The sequence below is a fragment of the Schistocerca piceifrons genome, chromosome 1, assembly GCF_021461385.2.
Source record: "Schistocerca piceifrons isolate TAMUIC-IGC-003096 chromosome 1, iqSchPice1.1, whole genome shotgun sequence".
NCBI lineage: Eukaryota > Metazoa > Arthropoda > Insecta > Orthoptera > Acrididae > Schistocerca > Schistocerca piceifrons.
In genome coordinates, this window is record NC_060138.1 from 288,745,564 (window position 1) to 288,759,274 (window position 13,711).

General features: G+C 41.1%; 1 non-coding gene across 1 annotated transcript; it reads left to right on the plus strand.

Annotated features, from left to right (window-relative positions):
- Positions 1 to 2,921: 2,921 nt before the first annotated feature.
- Trnas-cga lies at positions 2,922 to 3,003 on the plus strand. The gene has a single exon. It is a non-coding gene; the product is annotated as a tRNA-Ser (tRNA).
- Positions 3,004 to 13,711: the final 10,708 nt, after the last annotated feature.

Consider the following 13,711-nt stretch of genomic DNA (forward strand, 5'->3'; position numbering starts at 1 on the left):
CGGGCCAGTGTGTATTGCAAGAGAAAATCAAACCTCTGTCCTATAATATGGAAAGGAGGGCTTTTCAGGAAGTAAATACAATGTATAGAGTATATAAAGGTGTACAACTATGTAATAAAAATTGTTAAATTTTAGGGAAGAAAATGTAAGACCTTTTGTAAACTATGCATCACAAAATTTAGGACAAGTGCAAAACTTGCAAAGAAGTCAACGCTACCATCTGACGATGGACTCAGACCCGAAACTAGTAACGGTACGATAAAATCATTTCAAGAAAACTTGTGGCTGGTTGCAGTATTTCGCACAGTGTAATAGCAGTATATTGGTTTGACTCTTCTAGAATAGTAATCTCACGGAATTTTGATCAATACATTGCGTCTGTATATGGTATTACGACAGAAGAGGGCTCAGTATGATATGAGTAAATGGAAATATGCCAGTAAGTTAATTTTATGATGCTTTCTTCACGAAAGTCAACAGTTACTTATAGAGGAAATAATACTAATCTCAAGTGTTTGAGAACAACTAAATGTGATTTTCATTTCGTATTCTGACCAGGGTGCAAACCAACGAATTTCGAACAGTCAGTTTTACACATTTTCTTTCCCACGTATTGTATTGTTATTTATAATTATAGATCTTGTCTTGTACAGGAATGAATGAACTGTGTATTTTTCTAAATGAAGTGACGGACCATCTCTCGAATATCATTCAGTAATAGTTTTGAAATATTGCGGAAGGTGGAGAAGGTAATCAACGGTTTCCTGGGCTAGAAGCTTGCATGTTTTTGATACTTGTCAGTTCGTTTATGTAAGGAATAATGCGTAAAGCATTATCTACTTTTGGGCGACGGACAGATTTCGATGCCAACAGTTTTGTAAAGACGATCTTGGTTGTAACAACTGCTCGGTCAGAACTTGGTGACCACTAAGGCTTATAACGATTCATACAAGAGAAGTATTCCTCCAGGACGTGGAGAACTCTTGGCCGACACCTGTACAAGTTGTTCTTTGTGTGGCCTTGCAACTTCGCACTATGAAGTTGTGAAATCCGGTTCCAGTCAACATTCTCCGATGAGATGTGGAACTCTTTGCAGTAGTTCATGACTGAATTAGAATATGTGGTACTCAGGAATATGAGACCGTAACAAAGTGAGTTGCGGCACGTGAGGTGTTCTAGACGTAACAGTGGGGACCATGAGCACGCACACGAATTAGTACTTCCGTGAGTTGCCATTGCGTCACAGCTCTGGTGATGGTAGATGTCGACGTGGAACAAAGGAAGCAGCTAATGAAAGTGTATGTACAGGCCACAGAATTGTGTGGAAGTGAAACGTGGACCATTAGTAAAGCAGAGAAGACATTTGAAATGTGGTGCTATATAACATTGTTAAAAATTCATAAAGAAGACCTAAAAAGAAGTGTTTGGGACAATTTTTACCAGAATAATGGATAGATTAATGACCCATCAGTTACGGCATAAAAAAAAGTTAATTTGACGCCGGAAGTAGAGGGGAAAGACTAGAATACAGTAAAAAAAAAAGAGATCATAGAAGTAAGATGTAGTGGGTACAGTATAAAAGATTAGTGCAAGCTAGAACAGAGTACAGCATGGAACCAGTCGAAGGAGTCATGACCTAAATACTGACCCCAGTGATATTTGGTTAAGGTGGTACGATTGTTCAGTGGTATATACCTGATTTTTGTACACGGAAAAATGAAAGAAGATGTTTTATGGTAACATTTTACAATATAATATACTTCTCATACTTTAGCAACAGCGTGAAATCGAACTTTTCTGTATATCAGACTTAATTCTACAGAGAAACAGTTGTGTCCAGTGCCTTTATTGGCTCAAATGGCTCTGAGCACTATGGGACTTAACATCTGAGGTCATCGGTCCCCTAGAACTTAGAACTACTTAAACCTAACTAACCTAAGGACATCAAACACATCCATGCCCGAGGCAGGATCCGAACTTGCGACCATATCAGACGCGCGGTTCCGGACTGAAGTGCCTAGAACCGTTCTGACTTTATTAATTTCAGTTAATAAAGGGTACAGCAATCGGTCGCAAATGGTGTTTACTAAATATCTAGATTTCAGTCACTGTATGGCCTTCTTCAGTGCAGTAAATTTGAGTTGCATTAAACCCACTGATATAGGCACGTAGTCACGTTGTGAAATCTACCTCTGACATGAAGAGTCCAGTTGGGACTGTGTGCATATACAAGTGGTTTTAATGTTGTATTTTACATTTACTGCACTGAAGAAGGCCATACAGTAACCGAAATCTAAATATGCAATAAACATAACGTGGGACTGACTGCTGTACCCTTTACTGGCTTTCTGTATAAACATGAAAATGCTCCTGTCCAGAATGCGATGTCGCCTGAATTGTAGCTCTAGTACCTTGACCGGTATGTGCAAAAATACCATAATGTTACATCCGTCTGGCAAGTTTAGTATCCCGCAATGTAAATACATAAAGTCTTGTTTGCATCATCCCACGAAAGAGTCAAGAAACTGTCTTAAACCATTATGCGTAGCATTTCCGCTATTTGTTGTTACGATACTTTACTCCACTGCCATTATGATTGACTGTATGTTAATTAAACCAAATCTCAATAAATAAATAAACTCTTCCGCAATTATGAAGTCAGTGTTTCCTGCAACCCTTGCTTGAATTCGCTAGGGGAACCGTTGTTTGCTGAGGAAGGTCAAGGTGTCCCTGTGTGCTCCTTACCGGAGTTCCAGAGGATAACCAACTGTATTTCAGACTCAGAAGACTCGTGAGATCGCCAGCTATCACGTGTTGCAAATGAAAGCTACCAGCTACACTCAGAACATTACTAAAATGTCACTACAGTAAGCTCAGTCACAGGTCGTGATATCAGAAGTTTCTAACGAGATCCTCGTGTAGCTGCGGTGTCCGAGTGGTTAAGGAGTTGGACTCGAAATCCAATGGGGTTTCCCCGCACAGGTTCGAATCCTGTCCGCAGCGAATATTTTTATGAGTGGTAGTGAATTAAGTTTGCAGAATGTCGCTGCAGATTTAACGTAAGTTATCTGTAACGCCTCTTTCTAATCCATACATGAGCCCAAAACGGACTGAAACAAAACTAAAATTCTGGTGAAACAGAAAGAGCTACTTAAATGTTCGGTTTGGTAAATGAGTGTCACTGAAATGTACGCCAGTTAATTTTAGGTGCGGTACATGAAAATATTTTGCTGGAAAATGTATCTCTGACACTCGTGTGTCACATGTGGCAGCTGAACTACGTAGAAAAGTAAACCCCTGAAATATTCCATTGTAGAGAGATTGGATCTTTTCACCACTATTCCAGTGTAGACAACTACAGTTTCAATTGCAACCCAAAGTAGTGGAAACATGGAATTATTTATTTTATAATGATACAGACATTCATTAAAGTGAATAGCTGAATTTCAGTTCCATCAGGACGCACCCAACGAATACGTGGCAGGAATTAGATATAAGAAAATTCTTAGACATGATTACATAAATAAGAAAGAAGTTGAGACATTTAACTACGAAATAAATCCACTAAGATTCATTTTAATGTACAGTCGACGACAAAACGAGCGAGAACCCTCGCCTTTTCGTTATGCTGATCCGCACAGCTTTAAAGTCTGCTACACAGCATAACAGGCAAGGCGACGAAGTGCTACCAACATACTATGCACAGGCGTGAAATTGAAAAACTATCCAAACTTTGTCAGAATGTTTTCAATCATATGTAAGACTATATTAATGCTGATTAGTGTGTTAAACACAACACGTAAATATAAGATATAAATGAAAGAAGAAACGCTACTTAGTATGAACTGTACTAATAAAAATGAATTTCAACTCATTGAGATAACATAACTCTTTAAGTAAGACAAAGTACCCCAGATAGATACGAATTAGCAAAATATTATGCGCATTCGGCCGCGAAACGGACTGCGTCAACGTTCAGACCAATCATACTGGATTACCGTTGCTGACCTACCGTGAAAGTGTGCAAATATAGCAATGTGTGAAGATTCATAACGAAAATCAATTAAAAATCATTCAGTGCCACACATAAACAATTCAGTTATTGACAGAAGCGGAAAAAGTAGGCATTAACAAGTATGAAATTTTACAAGTGTTTCATATTGACATCCACAGTGTGCAGGTACAGTGTAAAGATAGCAACAAAACGTATTGGGGACGCGAGAATTTTTTAAAATTGCTTTACTGATAGTCTACCTGCCTCCATCGAGATTAGAATCGAAAACAAACCAGACTTCCCTTTCACTACGCTAGCAGACAACCCAGGCAAACAGCCCTCTATTATTACCCCAGACATGAATAAGCTGGCAATTTTGCAACTAAAATGGCAAAATGATCTGCAGTTTCTGTTGCATAGAGCTCTGTGGACTCAAAAACATGAATTTTCTACCTTTATGTCACCGCTTATGTGACCATCATCCGGGATGTTTATCGAAATAACAAAATACTGTTATCAGCGAGTAAATTTAGAGGGATATTTCCGCACCACCCCAAGAAATAAACGGCGACATAGCTGCCAAACGTATTCTACAATGTTTCGAATTCTCCATTAGACCCGTCACAGCCAGAAAACGTTCATTAGCCAGAAAACGTTCATTAGCCGAAGTGTTTCTTAAGCTAGCTAGCAATGGGAATGCTCGCACTTCTAAAACGCTGAGGCATTGATACTGGGATCTGAATTACCATGTGAATGGGCAAATGGATTTTATTTGCATTCCTGTAAACGTGATTTTCATTTTCTCATTCGTTTATTTTTTTAACTTCTTTCATTACACAGTAAATTAACTGACGAATAACGACAACATTGTTTCAGCATAAATTGGAATAAACATTCGTAGATAATTCAGAGAGTGAGGGGGGAAAAAAAGGAACAACCTGCTTTCGAACTCGCAGCGCAAAGTTCTGAAGTCGCGACGGTAGCCGCTGAGCCACCGTTTCAATTGAATCCTTCCACGCTGAAAAGTATCTGCACTATATCAGCAGCGCATTGAAAACTTTGACCGCCGTTTTCTCAGAAGCGGTCGAGTGTATGCAGATAAGCCGAAACACGTGTTCGCTTATTTTGACCCCTCTTTCACTGAGCAAAGTTTCAGCAAGATCGGGGTACGACACCTGGCGGATCCCCTCGTAAGTGGCGAGCGTTGCGATTCAGTAGACAGAATGCATCCACTTTCCTCGGCTACTCATTGACATTTTTGGAAACTTTCGTTCTTTTAGTGGCAGTTTGCATTAAGAGGGCTGGTCTTCCTGATAACGTTACTAATGGACTTTGCTCCTAATTTACGTTACTCCGTAGTAGACCTACTACAATGACTTGAACCGGAAATTGTTGTTTATTTGGATAGTCCGCTTCTTAGTTGCCATATTTCGCTATAATGTTTTCCTTTGTTTCAAAGCGGCAAGTTTAGATGATCACAGACCAGAATTCTGGAAACATCCCCCAGGCTGTGGCTAAGCCATGTCTCCGCTATATCCTTTCTCTCAGGAGTGCTAGTTCTGCAAGGTTCGCAGGAGAGCTTCTGTAAAGTTTGGAAGGTAGGAGACGAGATACTGGCAGAAGTAAAGCTGTGAGTACCGGGCGTGAGTCGTGCTTCGGTAGCTCAGATGGTAGAGCACTTGCCCGCGAAAGGCAAAGGTCCCGAGTTCGAGTCTCGGTCGGGCATACAGTTTTAATCTGCCAGGAAGTTTCAGCTTTCATTTCCTCTTTTATTTGCATTTCGTGGATGTTTCTAAACTTTTTAAACTCTTTTCCTTCAAATAACTCGTCTAAGATGTCATGAATCGAACTTTTCGAAGAAGATGTAATTCTCAGTCGTTTTCGCCCACCACGATATACGTGCTAATTGAATATGTCGCTTGTAAGTGTTTTTTTGTACTTCGCTTTTGGTGATCTAAGTGGAATCCCCTCTTAAAATCGCGTACTTCTTTCATGATGCCCGAAACAGAGCTGTACCCAGACAGACTTGACTAACGTTCATTCAAGGAAGGGAAACCAACGATTTAATCGGACGGTGAGACTAAAGGTTACCAAGATTTTTGTAAAGTAATTGGCAGTACAGTTGTTACACAATACTTTCCATCTAACATCTTTCGGGGACTTCATCAAATCCACGACTTCGATTTCGTTAGAGAGCAGTCCGATAAATACATTGACGACAAATGGAAATCGTAACACCAAGAAGGAGTTACGCGACATAAATGAAAGGTGGTAGGTGTGTTTCTAATTCTGAAAGATAAGGTGAGTTGATGTTAGTAAAGAATGCTTTTAAGGCGACAAAGACGCCATTATCAACACCTCACTGAGTTAGAACAAGGTCGTGTGATAGGGCTACGAGAAACGGGACGTTCCTTCTGCGATATTGCAGAAATACTTGGCAGGAATGTAGGCACTGTACATGATTGCTGGCAGCGGTGATCACGAGAATGTACGGTCGCAAGAAGACCGGGCTCCGGACGGCCACGTAACGGTACAGAGGGGGAAGACCATCGTGTTCGGCAATATGGGTCTGCCGCATCGTGTTGCATTGCGTCAAAGACAGCTTCGAGCCAGACGCCCTGTAGCGTGCATTACAGTGACCCCAAACCACCGCCGTTTACGACGTCAGTGGTGTCAAGCGAGAGGTCAATGGAAGGCAGGGTGGAGGTTTGTTGTGTTTTCTGATGAGAGATGGTTCTGCGTCTGCGCTAGTGATGGTCGCATACGGGTTAGAAGGAGACCACTTGAGGGCCTGCAGCCAACCTGTCTGTGTGCTAGCCAGACACGATAGACCTACATTGGAGTTACTGTTTGGAGTGTAACTTCGTATGACAGCAGGAGCATTCTCGTGGGTATCCAACGCTCCCTGACTATAAACTTGTACGTCAGTGTGCTGATTCGACTTGTTGTGCTGCCATTCATGAACAGCATTCCATGGGGCTTTTTCTAACAGGCTAACCCTCGCCCACATACCACTGTTGTAACGCAACGTACTCTAACAGTGTGTAAACACGTTGCCTTGGCCTGCTCGATCATCAGATCTGTCTCCAGCCGAGCACATGTGGGACATCATCGGACGAAAAATCCAGTGTCACCCGCAACAAGCATTAACTGTCACTGTATTGACCGGCATGGAACTTCATCCCACAGACTGACATTCGGCACCTGAGCACACAGTGCATGCACGTTCGTATGATTCCATTCAATTAGATTATCTGTAGATAAAAAGCAGATACACACCTATTACAAAACCTTTAAAATCTGCCAAGTAACTATGTACTAATTAAAAAAGAGTAATATAGTGCCAAAGACATTGCTTTGTCAGAAATACTGGAGGAAACAGTAGGTGTAAGTCGACGTTTTGGAGGAATCTATAGTAAGATTCATTAGAGAGATATGATATGATTGATGCTCCAGCCGAGCACATGTGGGACATCATCGGACGAAAAATCCAGCGTCACCCGCAACAAGCATTAACTGTCCCTGCGTTGACCGACCATGTACAACAGACATGGAACTCCATCCCACAGACTGACATTCGGTACCTGAACAACAGAGTGCATGCATGTTTGTATGCTTGCATTCAATGGTATGGCGGTTGCACCGGATATTAATTTACTAGCCCCCTCCCGCCGGAGGTTCAATCCTCCCTCGGGCATGGGTGTGTGTGTGTGTTGTTCTTAGCATAAGTTAGTTTAAGTAATGTGTAAGTCTAGGGACCGATAACCTAAGCAGATTCACATACATTTGAACATTTGTATGTACTAGCATTTGATATTTGCAATGGATTATCTCGGTCTTACATTAACCTGTGATCTTGCAGTGTTAACCACTTACATATGTTACCTAGATAAATGTATCCAAAAATTTCATCACTCTACATTAATTATTTTTTTGTATGCGATTTTTTTCCGTCGGGTTAGAGTCACAACTCACATGCTCCAAAATAATGAAAATTGAGATGCCGAAATATTCTCATATAGCTTTATACATAGAACATAATTCACGAAACAGTTATTAACATTTGGCACAAAATCCTTGAGAAAACCGGTGTTAAACTTCATGGTTAGTTTCAAAAGTTTCATGATCTGCGGAATCTTGTGAGTTTTGTCCCGTACCTCATCTTGACCAATCGTCGATTAGCTCACTCGGCGCCATTTTCTTGTGTAGTAGTAAATATTGATGCCAGTGGAGTGTGTTTTCTGTTCTATTCAGTTATTTTGGAGAATGTAATTCAATATAGTGGTTGGAATAAAACTAATTTGAGGCACAAGTCATGGAAGAAAACGTTTCACGCGTTGGAGAAAGAGGAATGGAAAATTTGTAAATTTCTTTGATCATTAAACTGAAGAACTGTGCACGGTAGACATTTCTTTTATGAAATTGCAAACGGTATTCCAAACTAGAGAATATCTTTTGTAAACTAACACAAGCAAAGTCCATAAAAGATGATTAATAGGTATTTATCACGATTAACATCGGAATGTAATATTATATATACACTGTAGAAGAGAAAGTGGCTTGCAGTCGGAACCAAAAAGTGTTGCATATCGAGTCGGAACACGATAGTTCCCGCGAAACCAACATCGTCCAAACAGCTCAGTACCAAAACTCACAAGATCCAAAATGGGGATTGTCATAACTTACATGTTCCATAGCTCATTAAGAAAACTAACTTGGTCCATAATATAACCTTGAATAATTGTAATTTCTCACCAAACAAACATAATCTGAAATATACATAATGATTTACAGCCATTGTTCTTGCACATACTGATGTCAATATGTGGGACATGCGCACGACGCATGTAAAACACCTTTTTAGTCATTTGGAGCATGTGAGTTATGCTTCTAACCTACTCACCTAGATAAGTATATCCAGAAATTTCATCACTCTACATTAATTATTTTTTGGTTTGCGATTTTTTTCCGTCAATGTAGCACGGCAGGTGGCATTCGCACATTATTCGTGCAGCAGGAGAAAAACGGTGTAGTTTATTTCGACTCGCACTCGCTCTGAGAGGCAACTGACTCGAATTTGCGCTACAGCATCAGAAATTTTCCTTGCAGACCTTTTCCAGTTAATACCCTAAGCCTACCCACGCTATTTTCACACGACGTCAGCCTACAAATATCCAGTACTTTCATCTACGTTATTTTAGGTTAGATTTTTGAAAAGATGAAAATAACGAATTTCTGAAGCATAGAGATGTTTACAAGCTTTACATAAATGTTCTATCACCTCTTTGTCGAGTATTCCATCGACCGACTTTGCGCAATCACCGACTATTGATATGATACTTCTACCTCGACTGTTGGTTGGTACTAACATGCTGCAGTATGCGTTATTGGCACTGTAGTGTCCTTGACAGTGTTGTAAGTTACGAAGCCGGTTTCTTCCCGTGGTACGCACTCGTCGGTTACATAAGGCTCCGTTACTTGGCATTGATACGAAAGATAATCCGTAACGAGAGCGCTCTCTCGTTTGCCACAGACTACCTTAGCACTCATCAAGAATGCTCCGATTTATTGTTATTCTACTTGTGTTCTGACAGTATTCCAAGAACTGTTAGATTTTTTTATTCGTATATGCAACTGATCTGCAGACTATGTTGTTACATTGCTTCACACATCCATTTTTCAGAGACATTGTTCAAATGTTCTAATGTGTATGAAATCTTATGGGACTTAACTGTTAAGGTCATCAGTCACTAAGCTTACACACTACTTAACCTAAATTATCCTCGGACAAACACACACACCCATGCCCGAGGGAGGACTCGAACCTCCGCCGGGACCAGCCGCACAGTCCATGACTTTCATTGCGGCTAATCCCGCGCGGCCCAGAGACATTATTTCAACAATTTACAGACCAGCAAAATGTGGTTTAAGTTTCGTCCCTTGAAACTTTTTCATCTTGATGCAATGATTCTGCTTGCAATACATATTTAAACAATGTTTGGACGTTCGTTTACGAGTTAACCCATTTATTGAAAGATTTAGTGATGGGTTCAGCTACCATTCTCTTTATTTAATGTAAGATTCTACAATTTCGCCCATAGGCTTGGAACAACTGCTCGAAAGTAACGTGCTCCTAAAATAGCGAAAAAATCTCGGATTTATTTTATTTATTTTATGAGCAACGACATACATGGCATAAGTTACTATTAAATAATCATCCATAAAATACTGGAAAATGGCCTAAGGCCGAAATTGTACAATCGTACACGAAAGAAAGTGAATGGCAACTGAAGGCATCACGAAATCTTTCAAAAAATTCATCACACTGAAAATTACGTTAACCCATTTATTTCAAATAGGAATACAAAGATTCGTAGTTCACACACATTGAAGCTCACTGCTGTTGCAAGCTAATAGGTATTCGTCCTGTGCCACATACTCTTAAGTACAGCCTTCTTATATCTTAAATCCACACATCTCGTTCTAAAGAGTTTCACTTAAGCTGTCCCCAACTATGTGCCTTATGAATTTTCTGACTTGTAGTGTAACGTCACTCCCTTCCGTATTTCTTATTCTCTTGTGTGTCTGCTTGGCACGAGAGACATGAGACTGGCTGTCCAGATGCTATGAAGATAATAACCAGCCACTCATGCTTCATTTAACTTCAGCCCGTGACGGTAGTAGCACTGGCTCGTTGGCGCTGTGACTCACTTGCTAAACTGACCAATGTCTTGCCATTACAGAATAAACTCCTAAACAAAACATTACCTCTATTATCTCCACTCATTCACTCTAGCTATGCTCGCTCACAAAGTGTATCGCTGAGGTATAGTGTGCTGAGCGATTTTCTGACTGTAGTTTTCAAAACTCTGCCTTCTCATATAAGTATGTCTGCGTTATGCATCTGCGGTAAACTTTACTTTGACCTCCCAGCAACAAAAATACGAATATCTGTACTTTAGTAACCTCCGTACTGACCTATCACTTCAACTATGAACCATCTCCTAGCACTAGGAAACGACAACTTTCGTTTTATTCTTTTATTTTTTACCTTTTTTTTGTGACAAAAGCATATGATTATTTCACAATTTCGTAACCAGTTTCAACGAGCCAGTGGTCATGCTTAGATTATCAGTAGATAAAAAAGGAGATACAGAACTATTACAAAACCTTTAAAACCTGCCAAGTAACTATGTACTAATTAAAAAATAATAATATAGTGCCAAAGGCTTGCTTTGTCAGAAATACTGGTGGAAGTGGAAACAGTAGATGTAAGTCGAAGTGTTGCAGGAATCTGTAGTAAGATTCATTAGAGAGATATGATATGATTGTTAAACAATGTAAAACACTTCATACATTTCAGGGTCTCTAACGAGGAGAGAGAAAGGATTGTGGGACGAGGGAGGACTGGCTTATAGGCACATGATAATTTGGATACATCAAACAAGAAAATTATTGAGTAGCATTAATAATTAAGTACAAACGTGTCAGAAACTTTAGAGATTTATTCTTGACATGAAAACATTGCAGAAGCTCTTATTACACTACTGGCCATTAAAATTGCTACACCAAGAAGAAATGCAGATGATAAACGGGTATTCATTGGAGAAATATATTGTACTAGAACTGACACGTGATTACATTTTCAAGCAGTTTGGGTGCATAGAGCCTGAGAAATCAGTACCCAGACAACCACCTCTAGCTTGGATGGCGTGTACAGGTACAGCTGCCCATGCAGCTTCAACACGATACCACAGTTCATCAAGAGTAGTGACTGGCGTATTGTGACGAGCCAGTTGCTCGGCCACCATTGACCAGACGTTTTCAATTGGTGAGTGATCTGGAGAATGTGCTGGCCAGGGCATCAGTCGAACATTTTCTGTATCCAGAAAGGCCCGTACAGGACCTGCAACATGCGGTCGTGCATTATCCTGCTGAAATGTAGGGTTTCGCATGGATCGAATGAAGGGTAGAGCCACGGGTCGTAACACATCTAAAATGTAACGTCCACTGTTCAAAGTGCCGTCAGTGCGAATAAGAGATGACCGAGACGTGTAACCAATGGCACCCCATACCATCACGCCGGCTGATACGCCGGTACGGCGATGACGAGTACACGCTTCCGATCTGCGTTCACTGCGATGTCACCAAACACGGATGCGACCATCATGATGCAAACGTCGCCGAACTGTTTGTGCAGATGGTTGTTGTCTTGCAAACGTCTCCATCTCTTGACTCAGGGATCGAGATGTGGCTGCACGATCCGTTACAGCCATGCGGATAAGCTGCATGTCATCTCGACTGCTAGTGAAATGAGGCCGTTGGGATCCAGCACGGCGCTCCGTATTACCCTCCTGAACCCACGGATTACATATTCTGCTAACGGTCGTTGGATGTCGACCAACGTGAACAGCAGTGTCGAGATACGATAAACCGCAATCGCGATAGGCTACAATCCGACCTTTATCAAAGTCGGAAACGTGATGGTACGCATTTCTCCTCCTTACACGAGGCATCACAACAACGTTTCACCAGGCAACGCCAGTCAACTGCTGTTTGTGTACGAGAAATCGGTTGGAAACTTTGTCATGTCAGCATGTTGTAGGTGTCGCCACCGGCGCCAACCTTGTGTGAATGCTCTGAAACGTTAATCATTTGCATATCACAGCATCTTCATCCTGTCGGCTAAATTTCGCACCTGTAGCACGTCATGTTCGTGGTGTAGCAATTTCAATGGCCAATTGTGTAACATTGGTCCGGAAATCCTTGATTAGGGAAGCGTGAAAGGAATTCCCTGTAGCGACTTGTTGTATAATGCATCTCATATTTGCATTTTAATTCGTTTTCTTGTTTACATTTGGTCACGGAATTTTTTGTTTTGTCTGATTATCGTTTGTCCTGGTTTATAGTAACTTCCATGATATCTCATCACAACGATCGATTCGGTGTCTGAAATGATAGATATTCACTACATGTACGGCCTGGCAGAGGGTATGCCGTCGCAGAATGTCAGCCTCATGCCGAACTTTACTCTGTAGGGCAGTTACCTTGTAGGAGAACGTTTGTTTGTACTCCACCAACGCTTGCGAGAGAATGGTTCGTTTGGGAAGAGAGCTGCGGGCGATGGGAGACTACGCATTGTAAGAACGCCTGAACTAGAAGAACGGGTCCTTCGTACTGTAGATGAAATTCCATCAACTAGAACAGGGAGAACTGCGAGAAGGGAAGGCGATCATCACATGACGACCAGGGATATTCTCCATGAAAATCTTTTGTATCCTGATCACCTTCAACGGGTGTAAGGGTTAAATGAAGCACACTTTCAACCAAAAATAACAATCTGTCATTGCATATTAGGACAACGTGCTGTGTCTGTGTAGTTTTTAGCGTGTACCTTATTCATGGATGGCGCTGGATTTTCACGAGATAGTATCTTCAGTTATCATAACAGTCACGTCTGGTCTCATGAAAACCCGCATGGAGTGCGACAAGATAGATTTGCCGCTACGCCTTTCTCGCCGTCTCACCGAACAAACGTATCTACAGTTTCTCAGACATGACTTGCTTCACTTAGTAGTGGATGTATCGATAGAAGTTGTCCAACGAAGGTGCTCCAGCTCAGACTAACGGATAGTTAGTGAGTATCTCTATAACCATACTCCTGACAGGTGGATTAGTCGACGGCAATCCATTATGTGGCTCGCACCATCGCTAGAT